General features: G+C 39.9%; 1 long non-coding RNA gene across 1 annotated transcript in view; it reads left to right on the top strand.

Annotated features, from left to right (window-relative positions):
• The window catches only part of LOC138161144 (uncharacterized), a 35,112-nt gene extending 13,312 nt beyond the window's left edge, over positions 1-21,800 (top strand). Inside the window, exon 3 of the long non-coding RNA XR_011168289.1 lies at positions 21,017-21,800. This is a non-coding gene — a long non-coding RNA (uncharacterized lncRNA). The remainder of the gene's footprint in view (positions 1-21,016) is intronic.
• Positions 21,801-22,204: the final 404 nt, after the last annotated feature.

Genomic DNA, 22,204 nt, shown 5'->3' with positions numbered 1-22,204 from the left:
TGTCTTGGTGGACATACTTAGATAGTATTCTGTCTTCTCTTGCCTTTTTCTTTTAAAGCCCCTTTGTCTAGATTTGCAAGAATCCAGGCAAATGCATTATCATCCTTTGTTAAGTACATTCTATGTCTGTCCAGGAGCATGTCATTTCTATGTAGCTCAACAGTCTGAATTGTGTTCTCAGATACTGTCTTCTCCACCAGTGGTTCATTTCCCAAATCTGCCTTTTCTCTTCAGAAGGTCTTGCCAACAGTAGTGATGTAAACACTACCTACACCCCTATGGTTTTTACTTTATCTCCCAAGACTTTGTAATCTTAGCAATGCTTTCTAGATCCATTCTGGCAGTAGTATTTGTGCCAAGTAAATCACCAGAAGTGGGTGGCATTCATTTGTTTTTACAAGTCTAAAAGAACTCTCTGTCATCTTCTAGATACATGATCCTGAAAGATAGTAGACCTTTATATTAAGAAAAATGGAATGTCAAGTCAACAAATAATTGCCTTAGTTTCCCTCAGAAGTCACTATTCATCACTACTCTTTCCTATGCTACCTATTGGATTGGGCCTCTGGTAGCACCTATGGAAATACATTATCATTCCTTGGAGGGAAGGCAATCATTTCTTCCTCAGAGAGTTCAGCTCCTTTCTTTGGGGAAAAAGCCTGGTAGCTATTGCTTAATTCTAAGTCTTTAAGAGTCATTCCCTTTTTGTCCTTCATCACATTCTTTTACCCTCCAACCACTGGACACAGGTTAGGATTCCACTCTACCTCCTCACATCATTTTTCATCTTTGTTTTCAAGTCAAAGTCTCCTTTCGGGTTCTTAAAGGATCATTTGATTCTTCTGAATTGCTAGAAATGAAAAGAGACTTTGATGGGGGGGGGGCAGATGATGCAGTGACTAGAGCACTGGCCCTGGAGTCAACAGGACCTGAGTTCAAATCCAGCCTCAGACACTTAACACTTACTAGCCGTGTGATCTTGGGCAAGTCACTTAACCCCAATTCCCTGCCCTCCCCCCTCCAAAAAGTGAAAGAAAGGAAGAAAGAAAGAAGGAAGGAAGGAAGGAAGGAAGGAAGGAAGGAAGGAAGGAAGGAAGAAAAGAAAAGAGACAAGACTTTGATGCATAGTTAGCTGGGTCTGGAATTCTTTCTTTGGCATTAGAATGTTGGCTTTTTGAGGGCAGGAACTGTTTTTGCCTTTCTTTGTATCTCTGGTGCTTAAAGGGGGTATCTGGTACATGATAAATGTTTAACAAATGCTTGTTTATTGAAAGAACAAACCTGTGAGCCATGCTAACCCAGATTTTATATATATATATATATATATCTATATATACACATATACATATATATATACATATATATGAGAGAGAGAGAAAGGGAGAGAGAGAGAGAGAGAGAGAGAGAGAGAGAGAAGTCTTATAGGGAGCAGAGAACAAACAACTTGTGTCCTAGTATCTGGGATCACTTTGGGTCTCTTTCTAAGTCCTGCTAACTAGGACTGTTGAACTTCCATGTAAGCTCTGTCAAACTTAGCTAAGTCTTTTGACTTTTCCAATCCCCTCTCTGACCCTTCATACCTGCCAGAATCATTCTACTTGGCTAAGTTCCTGGAAAAGTCTTCTCTACACCGGCATGACAAATACAAAGTTCCACTAACTCAGCAGAAGATGTTTCCCATGTGTTTAGGCTGCTATGTGTCACAGTAGATGGAATATGGGAGTTGGAAACTTGTTCAAATCCTGTGTTACCTTGGGCAAGTCACTTAATCTTTGTATGCCTCAGTTTCCTTGTCTGAAAAAAAGGGATAACATACTTAAAAGGGCTGTTGTGAGCATCCAATGTGTTAACTCTATAAACCCTAAAGTGCTGTATAATTGCCTGTTATTATTACTATTTTATGAGACAGGAAGGTATCAGGAACATTACCTTTATAAACAAAATCTATTTCAGCTAATTCAAGTCTTTGAATTAATCAACAACTATGTGTCTGATACCGCACAATGACAAAGAATGAAGCAATCCCTGTTGTCAAAGAACTTAGATTCTAACTAATAAATTCTAGGAGGGTGGAATTATTGGAAAAAAAAGTTACTTGTGATTGCTGATGGTTAGCTACTTTTATGACACAACTATGTAGAAAAAATGCAAAAATCCCCTCCTGGCCTTCTCTCTCCAAGGGCATAAAGGCAACTAAACAAGGCCTTTCAGGCTAAAAATCCTTTCATTTGGCAACTCACAAAGGATAAGGGGGCTCTGACTACTTATGTATTTATTGACTTTTCCTTGGGGGCTCAGGACTTCCAACCACGACAGTGCGGAGGAGCACTAGGGTAAACTGAAAAATGTAATCAACACATTTCAAATCAACATGTAAAAAGCGTCAGATGTTTAAGTATTAATTAATATTTTTGCAAACTAATTACATTAAAATGACAACACAGGGGAAGACACTGAAATAGTTTCTTAATTCCGCTCCGCTGTTCTTATTTAAACGACTGTATATATTACTGCTTTATTCAATTTTTATTTTTTTAATTTAGCAGAAAAGATCTAAACAGCATACTATTTCACAGCGATCATCATTTATTCATAGCTCAATAGAGGAAGCCAGAATAGCAATAACTCTTTTTCTCTAATTGTCATTCTGGAGAGATAAGTGGAATATCAGCCCGGAGTCAAGCTACATTAACGCTGATATCCTGCCACAGCAGCTCTGCTTTTCCACATTTTTTTCTCATCACTTATTGGGAGGGTTTTGAGGCTGAGCTCTCTCTGGCAAACTCTGCTTTTAGCTGTACAGAGAGCTATAGGATCTTGACACACAAGAATGCCCCTATCCAGCCCCTCTCTCATCTGTTGGAGGCCTGAGTTTCAGAATTGAATGAGGCAGACCACATGTTCTAAAAACTATGATATATGATACAGTTCACCTGGACCTCTAGGATCTTCCATAGTGGGGCAGTGAAGGAGATGATTTGGCTATGTCAAAGGAAATGAACCAAACTTATTAGACTTGTATTCGAGGTTCTCCACAATCGGACCCAAAACTACCAACCTTCATGGCCTAATCGTAGACAGAGTTGGAAGAGGTCTTAGAAAGCATCAAGTCAAACCCCCTCATTTTATAGATGAGAAAACAGAGGCACAGAGTAGTTAAGTGACTTGACCAGGGTCACGCAGCAAGTAAATGTCTGAGTCAGGATCTGATCTTATGTCTTCCCGATTCTAAGTCATATCCATTATGTCACATTGCTTCTTCCATGACTATTCTCAGTATACTTTATATTTTAGATAACTTTCATTTTATCAACTCCTTAGATTTGTTCAAACAATCTCAACCACCTAGAATATCTAGAATTTTAAAGAATTTTTAAAGATACTTGAAATAAAGTATGATGAGACAAGGGGTGCTATTAGTAAGACAGGCATACACTTAGCCATGACCCAAACAGTTCCTTGGGGACCATGAAGGAAAGGGCCTTCTGGGGAGGACAAAGAGAGAGATCATTCTAGGGGACAATGGGCCAGTAAGGAGAGGTAGGCACATTACATGTATGAGTGGGTCTGGGTACAAGTGTCTGGGTATGGGGAGCGATTTTAAAACAGAATTCTCTGCAAAATTTGACTTTTGATGCCTTGAATGTTAAATATCCATTTGATGAATATGTATATATAGGGCAAGCACCTAGCACAATCCCTCATACACAGGAAGTACTTAATAAATGTTTATTGACTTGAATTGGATTGAAGTAGACTGAGTTTTGTGTCATTCACCATTCTCAAAGGAAACCAAGAGATTCAGGTTATGAAGACAAAGGACAAAACACTTGCAGTATCTGCACACAGACCACAAATACTGAACATAAGGAAGTTAGAAGAGTATCTCTGGTTATATAACCCACTGCAGCTGCAGACAAAACCCCAAATGGAGGGAAAATGGAATGATCAATGCCAAGCCATGCCAAAGATGGGAACTGTAGCATTATAACACTGTGACAGTGCATTGTATTTTTTGCATTCACTCTTTCAGCAAACACTTATGGAGTGCATCTAGTTCAAAGCCTATTCCAACAGCACTCTCTGTTTTACAAAGAGATATCCAAACCCTGGCCAATGGCCTGCTTATTTCAAGCAATAGACAATGAAACCAAATTCTAGGGTGGAGGTTGCCAACCCCCACCAAATGGCATGTGGGATGGTTTGCTTTGGCACGTCAGCCAATTGCCACCATCTGTGAAGGACATAAGAGTAGACAGCAGGTACCCATGGGGGACTTAGCAGCTGGCACATGCTCCCCCCTAGTGTGGAAAGGCTGTGGCAGACCCTTGTCCAATGCCACCAATCAATCAATCAATAAACAAGCATTTATTAAGCAACTTCTGTGTGCTAGGCACTGTGCTAAGTGCTGAAGATATTAATAAAAGAATGAAAGAAGTTTTTCTTCCCCCATCAGAATATAAGTTCTATAAGGGCAGGGACTGCCTTTCTTTTTGTTTGTATTTGGATTCCCAGTGCTTACCACAGTGCTTGGCAAATAATAAATGCTTAATAAATGTCCTCTCTCTTTCTCTCTTCCTCTCCTTCTCTCGCTCTCTTCCTCCCCCACCTATCTGTCTCTCTCTCCCTCTGTCTCTCTGTCTCTCTCTGTCTCTGTGTCTCTCTCTCTCTGTTTGTCTTTCTCTCTCTGTTTGTCTCTCTCTCTGTCTGTCTGTCTCTCTGTCTCTCTCCTATCTTCTCCCTCTTCCCCATCACCTCTACTCTAAATAAGCTTCCCTTAACATGCTCAAAAGCACTGCTCTTAGAGTCAGAAAGACCTGGGTTTAAAACCTGCTTCAGACACTTACCAATTGTATGACCTTTGTGAAATCATGTAACTGGTCCTCAATCACCTTACCTGTAAAATGAGGAGTTTGGATAGATGGTCCTGTCCAAGGTCCTGTCTAGCTCTATGATTCTATGATGTCTCAAAATATTAGTGCTCTAGGGCAATTAACAACTGGGGAGCTCCTTGGAGTTTTCCAACAAAGGACTTTTCTGGGATCTTTCCCTATTGCCTCTACACCAGTTTCTTTCTTTGTCCTTTTTTTTTTCGAATTTAATGCCAGGAATGGGCATTCATCAGGGGACCAGGGGGTGGGAGAGAAGGACTGATGGGTGAGAAATGAGGTCAGGAAGAGTGCAAACAAGGAAGTGGGATTGAGGGAATGGAAGGGTAGTAAAAAATTAATTCTTTTCTAAGTCTTTCCACATCTTTTATCTTATTTGAACTTCACACTAACTCTGTGAAATAGATCAGGCAGTTGTTGGTTGTACTTTTTTTTTAATCCTAACTTCATCGATGAGGAAACTGAGGCCCTGAGAAAGGTAAGGTGATTTGCCTCTCCCCAAACAGCTGTGGGAAGGATGAGGGGAAGAATGACATGGAATAGAATGGGGAAATGATATGAGAATAAGAATAGCTCACATTTATATAGCACTTTGAGAGTTGCAAAGTAACTTAAACCCACAAACCAGGGAAGCAGGCAGAGTATGTGTTATTATTACCACTCCAAGGTCCTATAATAATAGCTAGCGGTTATATGGCACCTTAAAGTTTGCAAAGTGCTTTACGCTGGTTATCTGATTTGATCCTCTTTCATTTATTTATTTATTTATTTATTTTTTGGAGAGCAATTCGAGTTAAGTGACTTGCCCAAGGTCACACAGATAGTTGTGTGTGTGTGTGTGTGTGTGTGTGTGTGTGTGTGTGTTTGTTATTAAGTACTAAGGCCAGATCTGAACTCAGGTCCTCCTGACCCCAGGGCTGGCACTCTATTCACTGCACCACCTAGCTGCCCAGTCATTTGATCCTTTTAACCTCTCTTAGGAAGTAGGTGATATTATCATCTCTATTTTGGAAATAAAGAAACTGAGGTAAACAGAAGTCAAGTGACTTGACCAGAGTCACATGGCCAGCAAGTATATGAACTCAGGTCTTTCTAACTCAAATCCAGTTTTCTATCCACTGTGCTACCTAGTAGTAAATAGCCGTGAATATAGGTTCTCTGATTCCAAATCCTTTGCCCTGCATAGCGTAGCCTACTAACTCTCACCAAGCTGGAATAGGGGAGAGATACGAAAATGGTAAAAGAGGGTGAGTTTCAATGAAATCAGGGGGGAAGTTGGAGCAACAAGGTCCATAACTATTATGCTTAATCTTGGTTCAAATCTACTTCCATCCTTATCCCCTTGTTCCCTCACCCCTACATTCCTGTTCTCCTCTGCCCATAATCCCTCACCTCCTCAATTCCTTTTTCCCCCAACTCTTTAGTCTTTGCATGATTCTGCTTCCCTATTTCTATTTTCCCCAAATTGTTGAACGATCGATACACGTGGGAGGAAGGAAAAGCATGAGACTTGGAGTCCAAAGTCTTGAGTTCAAGTGTCAGTTCCTCAGCTGTATGATCTTAGACAAGTCATTTGAACTATATAATCTATATTTTCCTCATCTGTAAAATGGGGTTGACGTCTCAAAGTTGTGATAATCATAGAACAGCATCATGTCATAGAATGCTAGGACTGGAAGAGAACCTAGAGATCAAGGCTAACCCCCTCATTTTGTAGGTGAGGAAACTCAGGCCCAAGCTTCCACAGCTAGTGTGTTATTGAGCCAGGCTCAGAACTCAAGTCTTCTATCTCTACCTCAGTCCTTAACACTGTTTGTTCTTTTTAAGAAAACTTCCAAATAAGAAAAGTTCTTTGTAATACAAAGTGCTATAAGAAAATATAGACTATTATCACAATTATTATAAGTTAAAGATTTAAATTAGAAATAATATTCAGAAGGAATCCTTGTAAAATATACTGGCATAATACCAAGACTGGTATTACAAAATTGGAGGATCTGGGTTCAAATCTTGCCTCTGACACTTCCAATATAACCTTAGGTTTAAATCATGTAATCACCCTGAGCCTTACTTCCCTCAACTATAAATGAAGGGGTTCAACTAGATAGCTTTTGAGGTCCCTTCTAGCTCTGAATCTAAGATGCTATGATCAATAGATTAGCAAATATTTAGCTGATGTTTGGGATTATAAGAAAAATCCCACAGATTCCTACTTCATTCTTGCTGAAATAGCATTTCTGTTTCCCTATGCTCCTGATCAGCATTGTTTCCAGTTGCATCTTGTTGTGCTCCTGGGATATCTTATTTTGGATTGAAAATGGACATCCAGTCCTTCTGGGGGATTTAATCCCCTCTTTGACTCCAGTGTCAGCCTTGTTTCCTCTCTAGTGGCTCAGTACTGTCCAACATCTCCTGGAAGCCTTGGAGTTCTGCCCCATTAGAGACAATGCCAGGCTGGGACTGCTACCGCTCAGTCTAATTTGGTTCATAAAGTCTGAGCACTGGAGTGAAATATGAGCCTGGGAGCAAATCTTTTGATCTTAAATAGTCAGAAGGTTGGAATGTATAATGCTATGGAAATAAATGATGTCAAAACTGTAGGAAATAATTTATGGTGTGGGAACTGGTTTCATGATCGAAGGAGAACATGAATAAAAACTTAAAACACAGAGAGGGAAAGATATGAACATAGATGCAGCAAAGACCATTATCGTCTTTCCCCTCTTCAGTGGAAAGGAGAGGAGAGGGGAGGTACAGGACAGTGTTCGCTGGGGATGCTCTCCAATGCTTCACAGACACAGACTTAGGTTGAGGTCCAAATGGCATCATCACATAAAATCCAGCCTCTGTTTCAGAGAGAATGTGTCCCTTCCTGGAATGAGTCATTACCTCCATGACATACTATTAGTTATGTCAGTTTCCACTTTGGCCTACTAACAGCACGGCCTGCAACATATTGCTATGTCAGTGTGTGCCAAGATAGTGGAATCTTTTAAAACAATCTGAAATCTTACAGGTATGGAAAAGCTTCTCTTTTCACTCTAGTACTGAGAAAGAATGGGTAGGGGGGAAGGAGGGAGGGAGGAAAGAAACAAGGATAGAGGGAAGGAGGGAGGAACAGAGGAAGGAAGGAAGGAAGGAAGGAAGGAAGGAAGGAAGGAAGGAAGGAAGGAAGGAAGGAAGGAAGGAAAGGAGGGAGGGAGGGAGGAAGGAAGGAAGGAAGGAAGGAAGGAAGGAAGGAAGGAAGGAAAACTCAACTTTTTCCAATGACAATTAATTTTCTTGAAGCAAAATGCTGCCAAAACACTCTGCTCCTGAAGTAATGGGGATGGAATGGAAAGTGCATTTGTGTTAAGAATCTTGGGACCTGGGTTTTAGCTTTTCCTCCCACTATTTACTATCTGTGTGGCCTTAGGTAAGTCTAAGCCTCAGTTGCTTCATTTGTAAAATGAGTAGTATGCTCCTGGCTTCCCATATGACACCGATAAAGCCTGTTCACCTCACAGGCCTCAGCCATATCATCTATAAAATAGGTATAATGAAGCTACTTGCTTCCTAAACAAATCTCTTCAGCTCTCAAGGACTTAGTCACCTCTTCTGTTGAATGAGGAGTCTGGACTAGATGACCCTACAATTCTGTGATCTTGGGCTTCTTCCCTGAAGGTGGAACATTGATTCAGATGAGCGCTTGACTTTTCCAGCAGTACAACCTATGATCCCAAGACTTGGGTGAATCTTAGCCCCATTTTCAAGATCACCATATATCACCAGGTAGTAAAGCATAAAGACTCTTCCTTGGTTCTAGCAGGGGTCTCGATTCCCTAAGACCCCATTCTTTCACTCTCTAATGCATGCTCCTAAACTGCTAGTTCACTAGGCAATACAAACAAGGCTAAGGCCTGAATTAAATGTTTACCAAACTCAACTTCTATGAGCCTGTGGCTCCAAAGGAAGGACTCCGAGGTCCTTCCTTAAGTTCATGTAACTTTCTTTAGGAACTCCTCAGGTGAGGCAGCCCCAGGGAGAAAGAAGACTGATCCTTAAGTAAATATGTAAGAAAAGAAAATCGAAAACAAACCAAATGAAAAAACAGGCATTTGAAGCTTTGATGGTCTGTCGCAGAAATTTAACCCTGTAAGCTACCTTCAAATAGCCAAATGAACCCAACCTAAAGGTGACAAGTAGTTACTAGCTCTGACTTAACAGGAAACATGGGGAATTCCTGGTATAGGATAATCAGTATTTGGCTTTGTAGATAGACTCTGGAAGCTTTCTAAGGCACAGAGAGGTTGAGATTTATGTATGGTCACCGAGGTAATCAGTGTCAAAAGTGTCATTTGAGCCTAGGTCTTCCAGACTCTAAAACAAAGATCTAACTTCTCAGGTTCATCACAGAGCAACAAATATCCTATTCGAATTTTCTGATGGATTCACATTTCTCTCTATCCTGATGTCATTATGGGAAGTTCCCAACCTGGGTTCCATGGAGAGCTCAGGGAGAATTTCATTCATTAGATTGCAAGACTGCAGGACCAAAAAGTGAATAGTCGATTGAAAGGAGAAAATTTTATTTATCCACTAAGGAAGATTTTTCTGGGGAATTGTTGCCCCAAGATCATCCATTTCCTCCACACCACTTAGTCTAAGGGAGAAGTAAGTTGATATCAGCCCTGGTGCCTTTTTGCAAAATGTGTTGACTCTTCCATTTGGTTTTGAATGGTCTTAAATAGTACTCTAGACAAAGAGAATATTCCTTGGATTTCAAGCAAGTAGCAATAGTTACACAGTCCTAGGTAGACCATAGTATCTACAGTGGGAACCCGAGCATCAGGCTTGACTCATTTGGAGTTAAACTTATCTTTGCCTAGTTATTCCTTCTTGAGGACAATAGGGTGTGGCAGAGCAAGACCTGGCTTTCGTCTTCTTGCCCAGTTTTACATTTGTGTCCCAAAGGCCTTTGGGTTTTGCTGCCTGTGTCTCTGATGTTACAATTGTAAGAGATTGTAGAGATGTAATATTAATCAATCTCAGCTCAGTTATTTGGCCGTGAATTACAAGTGCACCAATTTGTCAAAATTGTGGCCCTCCACCAGGTTTCTATTTTCCATTAAACTATCAACAGGAAATCATTAAGGTGAGGTGAGAAGTTGAATGCTAACAAAAGAAATTGCTCCTTCAAAGCTCCCTAGCTGCAACCTCTTTGTTTTGTTGTCATTTCAGCATCCTTGGGACTCTTCCTCAGATCTTCATGTTAATGCGATAGGGGGAGGGAGGACCCAAAGGGGGTAGGAGGAAGAACCAAGTGTACGAATTTTCAATCCAACCAGAGCGCCCAGGTAACTCTGTTCTCTCTCAGCAGGGCAAGCTGTGAGAAGATAAATAGGAAAAAATGTGCATGCGTTTGTGTGATAAAACAGGCTTAATGATTCTGAAGGGGAAATAGTCTACAGGACATACAGTAGCGACTTCACAGAACAGAATAGAATCATGCAGTGCCAATTAATGTGCAAATATGTGTGTGCTGAACTTGCATTCCATTCATCATGTGGACATGGAAATTGGGCCATTTATCTGTTATATTATATATGTGACATCTTAGTTTGGTTCTTGCAGGCAGCTAGGGGAAAAAAGACCATGTGGTTTGCTGCTAGCAGAGGGAATTTAAGATAAATTCTTCAGCTGTCATAAACATTGCTGGGCCGAATTTGGTCAGGAGATAAACCTCTTCCTTCTGCAAGGTTTAATATTTTCAAAAACTCCATGTGCTATCTTATTAAAATTGTGTGTGGTTTGGGGAGAGTGTGTGTCATGAAAAATTATTGCCAAAACAATAGCTTGCTGTCATGTTTATCAAGTCCATATTTAGCAAATGTTATTCCTATATTCATTGAGAAGCATTAAAAACAGAAATAAAATAAAAGCCTTTGTTCTCATTAATTTCAAACCCACACATTTTCTTTATGCTCCCTCTAGCCTATAACCAACACGCAGCATGGGTGCATGTCACAAAAAACTCTCAAGATTTGCCTAAGTTTATCTGTACTTAATAAGAAAGTCAGTCTGTGCTGAGAGGATACATTCAGGGGTGTCAAATTATTATTTACATAATGGTGTGCACTGTGAATATGGATCACCCATTAAATAATGGTGATCTCTTGCTTTGATGAATTTCCATTAGAAATTCAATTAATAAAAGGTTACCTCCCTTCAGTAGCATAAAAATTTCTACAGCTGCAGCAATTATTTTTTATCTCAGGCATAATGGTCACAAGCAAAGACAACAGAGTTTGCAAAAGTCAGTTGCAGCTGGGCAGGAGGCTGGTGGAATGCTTTCCTCTAGGTAGATCATAAAAAACTCATTTGTAGGTCACTCTGATATGTGATTCTCCTAGGGTGTGACTGTGCACCCAATATTCATATGCAAGTGCTTCTCTCTCTCTCTCTCTCTCTCCTCCTCCTCCTCCTCCTCCTCTTGCTCTTTCTCCCCCTTCACTCTCTGCCTTTTTCTTTCTCCCTCCTTCCTTCCCTCTCTGTCTGACTCTCTGTCTCTCTTTGTTTCTGTCTGTCTCCTTTTGTTTGACTCCCTCTTTCTCTCACTGTCTCTGTTTCTCTCCTTTTCTCTGTCTCCTTCCCTCCCCATCTCTCTTTTTCTGCTTGTTGACCTATCTCTCTTTTTCTCACCTTTTCTATCCTTCCATTTCCCATTTGTTAAATTTCTTTTCTAACTCTCACCTAATGGAATTCCAGTTTATTTAAAGACCCTGAGTACTTTATTATTCCCAATGAAAGTAGCCTAGGAAAGGAAAGGGGATAAGCCTGTCACAGAGATGCTGATTTGTCATGTTGCATCATCTTGTTCTGACAACAATTTTGTGACAGGCAATACCCACTAGAGAATAATAATAGGAATGATAATGGTAACTAACATAGGATCCTATGAGGTCTACAGCAGAAAGGGACCTCAGAGGCTAGCCAGTCCAGCCACCCTGCAAAGTCACACAGGTAGTAAACATCAGAAGTGGGATTGAAACCTAGGTTACAGGATCATAGGTCTAGCTCTAGAAGGGACCTCAAATCATCTAGTCTAACCTTCTCATTTTATAGAAGAAGAAACTGAGGGCCTGTGAGATGAAGGTCACAGATGGTAAATATTAAGAGGCAGGTGGGGTGGCTAGGTGGTGCAGTGAATAGAGCACCAGCCCTGTAGTCAGGAGGATCTGAGTTCAAATGTGATCTCACTTAACACTTAGTAGCCATGTGACCTTGGGCAAGTCACTTAACCCCAATTGCCCTACCTTCCCCACTCCAAAAAAGCAAAAAAAAAAAAAAGAAAGAAAGAAAAGAGAGGCAGGATTTGAACTCAGGTCTCCTGATGTCAGAGCTGTTTCCACCATTCCATACCAATTATGGTCTCCTTTGAGTCTCACAACAATCTCATGAGGGAAGTATTACACTTGTTATAATTCCCATTTTACAGATGAGGAAACCAGGACTCAGGGGGATTAAGTGATTTGTCCAATGTCACACAGAGAGCAAGTGCTAAAAACAAGTTTCCAACTCAGGTCTTTCTGGCTCTTAGTTTGGCACTAACTAGTCTCTGTGCCATAGAGAGTGGTGAACATCACAAGAGACCCAAACTCTGGAAATAAATAGCTACCTCTCATTCCTCATCTCATCCACCACTGTCAGAACAGAGTTGGCAACTTCTGTGGGGCTGGCAAGTTGTGAGGTTTAATGGGAGGTGACATTTCACAGTATGGAGCAGTGCTCAAGCTAATTTTCAATGTCCTTTAAAGACCTGTCACTCGATCTGTGATGGATGTGCTTTATACCCGGAGAAAAAAAATATCACAGACAATGAGATAGAGATGATCATGTCAGAAATAATTCTAAAATTTGACTTCTTGGTGAACAATTAACTGAGTGGCACAGACCTATGTGGAGTAAAGTGCTCAGTGTGTTTTAACCAATAAATGTCACTTTTTTTTTTTTTTTGGCTTTTTGGAGTAGGGAAGGTAGGGCAATTGGGGTTAAGTGACTTGCCCAAGGTCACACGGCTAGTTTTTGTGTTAAGTGTCTGAGGTCAAATTTGAACTCAGGTCCTCTTGACTCCAGGGCTGGTGCTCTATTCACTGCACCACCTAGCCATCTAGCCACCCCTCCACAATCACATACATGGATTAGTAGTGCTTACTGAGAACACTAGGTAGCAATGAAGCTTACCTACAAAAAGTGAGAAGATTTGAAGGCAATTATCCAGATAATTAAGACCAAAATGAAAACCTATACCCGTTTGTGTGAATAAAGGAGACTTTTCTTGGTAACAGTCTTCAAATTGGGTGTCTCTACTGGTTAAACTCATTAGGAAACTTCATTCGACTCCTTGATTCAGTTTACCCATGTAGACATAGTCCTTTTCTTCTACAGGTTCAGAGATTCAGGATGTTAAGCTAAGGTTCAGAGTGTTTGAAAGATGTTTTTGTTCTTTTAGTTCTTAGCCATTTTGTCTTCTGAGATTCCTTCGTTTGCTCTTACCAAAGAGCTCCGAGTTGGGGGTGACCATATGGTAAGGCCTATGGTCCATTTTCCAAAATCATGTTTTAAATTCATAATATAAAATACATTCTGTTATAGAGGAAAACAATTATATTGAAATAGTTATCAAAAGATCTAAAAAAGCAAATTTGTGGACCCCAAATTAAGAATCCCTAATTTAGTCAAGACCCATTATTTTATGAATAAAGACATTTGAACCTGTAAAGTTCAGTTAATTAGTAGCAGAATTGAATCTAGAACCCAAATTTCCTGATTCTTCTTTCAGTGCTCTTTCTATTGCAGTTCACTGACTCTGATGGATTTTTTTTGAGTGGGGGGGGGAAGCAATCAGGGTTAAGTGACTTGCCCAGGGTCACACAGCTAGTAAGTATCTAAGGCCAGATTTGAACTCAGGTCCTCCTGACTCCAGGGACAGTGTTCTATCCATGGCACAAACACAAGAATATATATGTAGGGTTGCAGAAGTCAGAACTCAAATCTCACGTGGGCTTAAATTCCCACATTTGTTCCTTACTCAGTAACTTGTTCAGGTATCAGTTCTTCATGTATAAAATGAAGGTATTTGATTGGACAGACTCTGAACTCACTTCCAACGATAAATCTATGATTCTATTATATCACCTGAATTCAAATCTCACCTCTAACATGTATAACCTTGAGCCAATCACTTCCCTTCTCCAGGATTTAGTTTCCTCATCTATTAAAATGAGATGGTTGAATTAGTTAAATGATGTCAAACTCCACAAGAAATAGGCACTACTAATCCAAACTTAATGATCCCTGAGGGACACATATTGATTTATTTTTTCCATGTATTATTGTCCATATGTTTATCATATTTTTATTTATTTTGTTAAATATTTCCCAATTGCTTTTTCGTCCAGTTCAGGGCATGTGGGAGTACTGTAGGGATGTCCAAAGGCCAAATATTTAACCCCTCGGGATTAGGTTCCTTTCCAGAATTTAGTCTAAGCATCCTATGAACTGATACATATAGAGAAATAATTAATATTAGAAGAAGGTTGCGGAGCTATCTATATTGCCACTGAGAAGGAAAAAGTAACAACAAAGGCATTCTGGAGACAGGAATTGAACCAAAATGACATTGATGTTTGCCTTAAGTGCCCCTGCCTACCCCCACTATCTGTGCTTCTTGTATCTTTTCCCATCTTATCTCCTGGTCCTCAAGCCCCTGATAGTTTCTGCTATATAGCAGAGGCTTGATAAATACTTGTTGATAGATTTATTATACACACAGTACCCCACCCCTTGGGGGGAATCCAGATTCTTTATTTAGTTCTGGGTGCCTCCTGCCAAGGAGGAAATTGAGCTCATAAATTCATTTATACTAAAATATTGGTGACAATTTTCTACTCCTCCAAAAAGCATTTCTCTTCTGTTTTCTGATTCTTGATTTTTGTTGATATTTTTGTTTTTATATCACTCTAATTTCCAAATATATCCTTCTTTCTTCCCTGTCCCCAGAAAACACACAGAACAAAAAAAAGAAAGAAGAAAAAAAGGCAATTCAGCAAAATTAAACAAATGCATCAACTGAGAAAGAAGGCATATGCAATATTTCATAGCCATTGTTTCCAACTTCTGCAAAGAGAGACAGACACAGAAAAAGAGACAGAAAGATACTTTTTCTCATCTCTTCTTCCAATTTAAGAATTTATTTTCTGAAACAGGGAAGCAGGGATAGGGTAATGTTAAATCTATCACAGTTGACTATCAGGGACTGTGACACCTGGAGATAATTAGGGAAGAAGGGAGTCTGCCCTGCTATACCTTATGAACAACTCCCTCTTTCACCTCTGCATAAGGTAACAACACCAGGCCACCAACACCAAATAACAGAAGGCACAACCACTCCCCCACCAACCTAATCTGCAGTCTACCCTTGCAGGAGTGCCTTGAACAGGCCTTAGTAGGTATCCCAGTATGAGCAAAAGCAGAGCTGTCCCTGAGAAGTGTGTTCTTCCAGGATGCACTGAGCTGGGCTATTTATACAAGTAATACATTACCCAAACCCTAGAGGGAGGTGGGAGGTCAGCTTTTGCTGTGATCCCCCTCAATGGATTAGGTGCCCCACAGCACCATCTGTCAGCATTGCCTGTACCTCCAGTGACAACACAGAAGAAAGGTCTCTAGGCAAGGAGCTGTCAAGGAACCCACAGCCCTATGTTTGTTTTCCTGACACTGCGATGATACAGACAAACTTTGTTCCTGTAGTCCTTTAGACTGAAATAGAGAGAACAGAACACTCAGGCAGCAGAGGAGGGGACTGATCTCTGAATGCTATCACCTTCCCCTTATAGAGATGTGGCCATGTATGTAAACCCAGTGTACGCTGGAGATGAAGCAGTGATAACAGAGTTCTTTCTGCTTTGTGAGAAGAAAAAGGGAAGTAACAAAAGCTACCAAGATTCAGGATTCAGAGATGGGGGAGAATTTAATGGCGGGGAGGGGAAGATAGGCTTTTCCAGGCAGCCCTTAAATTATACCACACAGTGAGCTGGCTAGTGTGCCTTTACTGACAGTACAATATGTGCTGCTGGTGGCCTCTGACCAACACTCCATTCCAGCTGTTGCTGCCCTCAGCATCAGACCACGTTTTCATGGAACTTTAAATGAGGGAACTGGCCATCATGTTATAAGGAAGCAGGGGAGAGTTACGAAGGACAGTAAAAAGACAGATTGGATTATAAAGCCAAAGCAAGGCCTCTGCTCCAATAAAAAAACAAACCAACAACAACAAAAAAAACAAGCCACAATAGCAGTAGAAAAGTATATACTTTTTAAGGGAAATTCTGAAGCTTTGCCGAAGGGAACAGCATGAACACATTTTTCAAAGCCATCTAATACTTTTTACCTTGCCCTTCAATAGACTCTCTGAGCCATTTTGGAGTAGTACCAAGTATCCTCAGCAGTCAAACATCCAGCACTTCAAACCAACCACCTGATAAAATACTGTCCAAACTGCAAACAGATCATACTTAACAAGGCCATCAACCCAGAGCCCCATTTTACCAAAAGAGAAAAAGCAAACCATTACAAAAAAACATCCTACCTCCACATAAATAACCAGGAGAAAAAAAGAGAGAAAATTTCCTACCTCGAATTTGCTAGCAGCCTGGCTTGCCAAAACCTGCAAGTTATAGGAAGACTGCATTAGTATCGATCCAACAGGCTAGTAATTGGATTAATTGCCTTTTAAAGGAACTGACATCAATACTTTATGTTATGACTTGAGGGGACAATGTGTGAGGGCACACCCACCCCACCCCCCACACCCAGCAACATGCGAGCACACACACACGCACACACACAAACATACAAACACATTAACACACTCAAGCTTTTTCTTTCACCAAGCCCGGTTCTGAAATTTGTTTCCCCATCCCTTTTATCAGGTGCATCAGATAATTAATATTTCCCACACAGCCTAGCAACCCCACCAGAATAAGGGGAGGACTGTGTATAGCATTCAATCATTGATAAGAAGTAAATGAACATTTTAAAATCAAGGAAAGTTTCTTGGGATTTTGTTTTCCTCTTTAAAGGAGAAATGCTAGGTAACATATGTCTGTGTGCACATTCATGCACAGGGGTTATATAGTCAAAGACAAAACAGAAGATAATGTCTGAGCCAGAAAACTACCATTAACAGTTTTAAAGAAATGATCCTTCCATTTATACTTCCAAGCTAAAAGGTAATTGTTAGTATTTTTGAGGCATGTTTTATTCCCTGATTTGACTTTCCTCCTCAAAATCCTTAAATTTCTTTTCTCTTTTAGATTAAAGCTAGTATTCAACATTTTTTAATAGCAAGGATGATCTCCATTTAAGTTGTTTTCATTTTCGATTTAATATTTTAATCCAAAAGGCACCATTAAGAACAAATCACAATATATAGAGAACAAGCCATGGCCACCTCAGAATCCCAGTTGCTAATCATTCGTTTAGTCATTTTCAGTCATGTTCTGACTCTTTGTGACCGTATTTGGGGCTTTTGGGAGTCAAAGATAGTAGAGTGGTTGGTCATTTCCTTTTCCAGCTCATCTTATAGGTGAGGAATCTGAAACAAACAAGCTTAAGTGACTTGCCCAGGATCACAGACTACTAAGTATCTGAGACTGAATTTGAACTCAAGGAGAGTCTCCTTGACTCCAGGCCTAGAGCCCTATAAACTGTGCCACCTAGCTGCCTAGTTGCAAATCTGCATCACTTTAAAATCATCTAGAGATAGATAGATAGCATTTAGGCTGCTAGTACACGGCCCCACCCTTACAATTGTTTATCAGTCATAGATACTTAGTCTGGAAAGGTTTCTTTAGAAGTAAATAAGTCCATTCCTGTTTCCAGCCATTTTTAAACCCTTTAGAATAGATGGAAAATTATCCTGTAGAATATCTAGACAGCATTAAGAGCACAGAGAGACCCAGAAGTAAATTTTTAGTATCGAGAAGACACAATGATAGAATCTTAGCATTGAAAAAGATTTTAGAGACTGACTTTCTAGCACCTAGCTGAAATAAGATTACTCTGTTACCATAAATTCCAGTACTTGGCACATAATATGCAACTAACAAATGTTCTATCTACCTACCTGTCTATGTATCTATCTATGTATGTATCTTTCTATGCATCTATCTATGTATGTATCTATGTATGTATGTATGTATGTATGTATGTATGTATCTATCTATCTATCTATCTATCTATCTATCTATCTATCTATCTATCTATCTATCTACCTACCTACCTATGCTACCCTAACTTCCTCTAGCAATCCTGAAAAGCAAAGAAACAACATTGTTCCCCTTTTCTTTCATTCCTAAATATGTAGTCCTGATCCCTCATGACATTTTTTTTCCTGGTCCTCCTCCCATCACCTGGTTGTCAGTGTCTTAGGACCCAGGCTAACCAGGGCAAACTAAATCATATTTTCTAGTCTGCCTTTACCCAGCCCAGACAAATATCAACCAGGGATCATGAACCTAACAAGAAGAGATTTAGATCTTGGGTCCTGTTAGCTCTTGGAGTTGTATGGCTTTCTCATGTTATCACATCAGTCCCTGGGAGCTTATAATGTCCCTGTTAAGCTACAGTAATCAGAGCAGCCGTGTGAGGACATTAGGTCACCAGAATCATTAGCCCCTAAAATGGCATGAGCGATCTCTCTTCTCTGACAGGGCGGCTTTCACACATCATCAGGTTCTTAAACGAGAGGTCAAACATCTCACTGAACTCAGCCCAGAAACTCCATTAACGATGACCTGTAGCTCACCAACCTAAGCATTGAGTAGGGAGGAAGGGAAGACAGGTCTCTGGAAACTTTCAAATGTTTAATGAATTTCAATAGCCTTGCCTTTCCTTTGAGTTTCTCCAGGAACTCACCTGTGAGTGGAGCTTATTCACTTATCCCTGAAGCTAACCTTCTAGACTAGGGAGGAATCTTCCTGTATGGGGACCCAACTTCACCAGCAAAATTATTTATAACCTTGATGAAAGGGGAGGCTGGAATATAGTGGATAGAACACTGTGCAAGAAGTCAGGAGATCTGGATTCTGGTCGTAGTCTTTCCACCATTTCTCTGTATAACCTTGGGGAAATCTCTCTATTTTCCCTCATCTGTAAAGTACAGATTCAGATTACAACAACGATAGTACCTATTTCTCAGAATTGTTGTGAGGCTCAATTTCTCTGGGCTTCAGATTTCTCATGTATAAAAGGAGAGGGTTGGATTCACTGACCATTACGGTTCCTTTTATACCTAAATCAATGATCCTATAGAATAAAAAAAAAATGAGACCTGAGAGAATCTAGGTGGGAGAGGAGGAAAAGAGAAAAACAATAAACTCAACACTTCCCAAAGTTTTCCAAGTCATGGTTATCACTTATAAAATCTTAAGGCTTAATTGAATCTGTGATCTCCGAAATGGGCATTACAAATAATAATGCATTTTGGCCCATGTCATTTTAAAAAACCTCAGTTGGGGTCTACCCAGTGTTCTGAGAATCTTCACATAGATCTCTTCACCTTGAGTGGATACCAAAGAATCATACAGGTTCATTGGTTATTCCTTGATCTTGCTAACTGATTGGCCTGCATCTCTTTTCAGTCATACAGATCTCCAATAATGTTCTTTATGCCACTTCATTGGCACAATTCTTTGTTGATGATATATTATGTGTACCCTACCAAATGTGCCCCCCCCATTGTACTCTGGGTAACGAACAATCTTAATTCTTCAGAGGTTGTTTTCCATGATTTACAGTCATGCCTTACCAGGGAGAAGCTTAGGGCCAATAGATGTTTTGTGTCAATAGACGTTCCCAGAAGCAATCTCACTGTTCTCCTCCTATTATGTTCTGGAGCCAATCCAATTCATTGTCCATCTTCAGTGGATTCTCAAGGTATAGGGAGGCCAAATCTATAGGCTGTATAGTGTTATCTGTCCTACAGGCATTCTTCATCCACTTGTTTTTTCTGGTGTGGATAGTCAGAAGAACCTAGAAACATCACTGTGTTATGAGCTCTGTGCATGTTCTTCTGGTTTTGACATTCAGAACCCATTCCTAAGCAGGGGAGTTCTCTGTTTCTCAAAGCATTTTTGGAGATGTGGTACAGCAAATCTGAAGCCTTCTCAGATATAAATCCCTTACACTTGGTTTTTTGTTTTGTTTTGTTTTGTTGTTTTATCTCTACAGGGCAATAGCACCCATAGTCTTCCACTATCCCATTCCACAAGATTTTGCCAATGCATTTGTATTCTAATTTGACATATCTCTTGATTTGGCAAAGAGATCAAATGTTTCCAAGACACTTTCTAGACATTTTTGATCCCATGTTGTGGTGGTTGATTCACAGAAGGTTAAATTTCCTCAGGAAATGATGACTTTATGCCAATGTCTATTTCCTGTATGTTTTCGATTTTTATATTTAGCAGTGATAGCTTTTAAAAATAGGTCAAACTGGAATTACCTCAAGAAGAAACCAAGACAAAATATAATAATAAAGACAAACTTTGAATTGACTTATTCTGCTGATTATGTCTTTCTGACCCACATTCTCAATCCTCTCATCCCAGGGAATCACCTACTGAAAGTGGAATACAGCTCAAAATATGAAAAAATTCATTCAACCAGTTGCTTTGCTTAAGATATCAAACAGCCGAGATGACTGATTTTTCCCCTTGCATATCTACTGAATTGACAAGTTATAGGTTCCTGTAAAACATGAAGAGGAGACCAAAATGAACGGGAAATGTGGAAACCTGGGTTCTAGTCATGTGTCACTAACTCTGTGCTGTATGAACTTGGGAAATTTAGTCAACCTGAGCCCTCTCTCAGGGCCTCAGTTTCCTCATCAGTAACGAGGAAGCTGGACTAAAAGATGTTTAAGGTCCCTCCCAGTTCTTAGCACTACATACAGTTAGCTATGATTTTAGAAACAGCGTACACATCCTATTGTCTACTTGAATTAATTAAATTTCACTTTTATTGTTGTTATTTTTTTCAATTTTCTAAATCCACTAGAATCTCATTCTAACTTTCTTTTCTAGAGAGAAGAATTCAGTTTAAGAAAACTCTTCCCTGGACTCAAGTTTAGAAAGAAAGAAATGGACTTCATCTAAGGAAGACTCCTTAATGTGACAGTCTCATGACATGGATCTCAAAGGTGGTATTGTATAGGTCTGGATCAAACTCTTAAAATGTTTTTGCTCATGGCACAATATTATTTTTTCTCATGAGTCACAGATTCACACTATAGAAGAGTCAGAAGGCTCACATGTGCATGCAATTGTGAGTGTAAATGCCATACAATATGCCAAAGACATGAACAAACAATTGGACATTTTAAGTGTAATAAAATCTATGACACACCTAGAAACAAAGGGCAGGAGTTTTCTCCTGGAAACTTTGAGAACCACTGGCCTAGGGAAATGATACAACAGTAACTGAAGTCCTTGGAAAATCTGGTTCAGAGTAACTGTCTTCTGTTTATCTGGTTTTACTTCAAGACATCTCCGATGTGTTACAGGAATCATTTTCTTTCTCTTCCTTTCCCCCTCCCTTTCTTTTTGTCTCCCTTTCCTTTCTCTCTGGAATTCACTGTACACATCTCTGTGACATTGCTACAAGTGTCCTACTGGGCTGAGTTAGTGAATAATACATGTGAATTCCAGGAGCAGTGCCCTCAAACACTTAGACTGTGGCAGTTTGGATTTGTCTCTTGGTAAACAAATGACTATTCTGCTGAGCAGGAAATCCCTCACCTGTCAGAAGATTCAACATGGTCCTAAAACAATTGTTTCAAGTACAGCCCCCATGCAGACACTTTACTACATGAAAGCATTTCAGTGATTTCTTAACAATCATTTAATTAAAAATTTAAAAGTCCCACTTTGTCTAGAGTTACTGATGGTTTGCAGAGTGAAACATTCCCAGATGCAGATTTTGCATCCATAGGGTAATATGGCATAATGGAAAGAGTCCTGAATTTGGAGTCACGATATCTGGGTTTCAGTTCTGGGTCTGATACTTATTATTTGGATGATCTTTTGTTTGTTTATTTTGTTTGTTTTGGAATGGGGAAGGCAAGGCAATTGAGGTTAAGTGACTTGCCCAAGCTCACACAGCTAGTAAGGACTCATGTGATCTTAAGCAAGTCACTTAACTTTTGTTTCTTCACCTGAACAAATAATTTTTTTAAATTCTATATAATACCTGGCATGATGGATAGAAAGTGG

The sequence above is a fragment of the Petaurus breviceps genome, unplaced genomic scaffold, assembly GCF_028583685.1.
Source record: "Petaurus breviceps papuanus isolate PSGF00001 unplaced genomic scaffold, PetGlider_PUasm1.0 118, whole genome shotgun sequence".
Lineage (NCBI taxonomy): Eukaryota > Metazoa > Chordata > Mammalia > Diprotodontia > Petauridae > Petaurus > Petaurus breviceps.
This window is presented reverse-complemented; position numbering and strand designations above follow the sequence as displayed.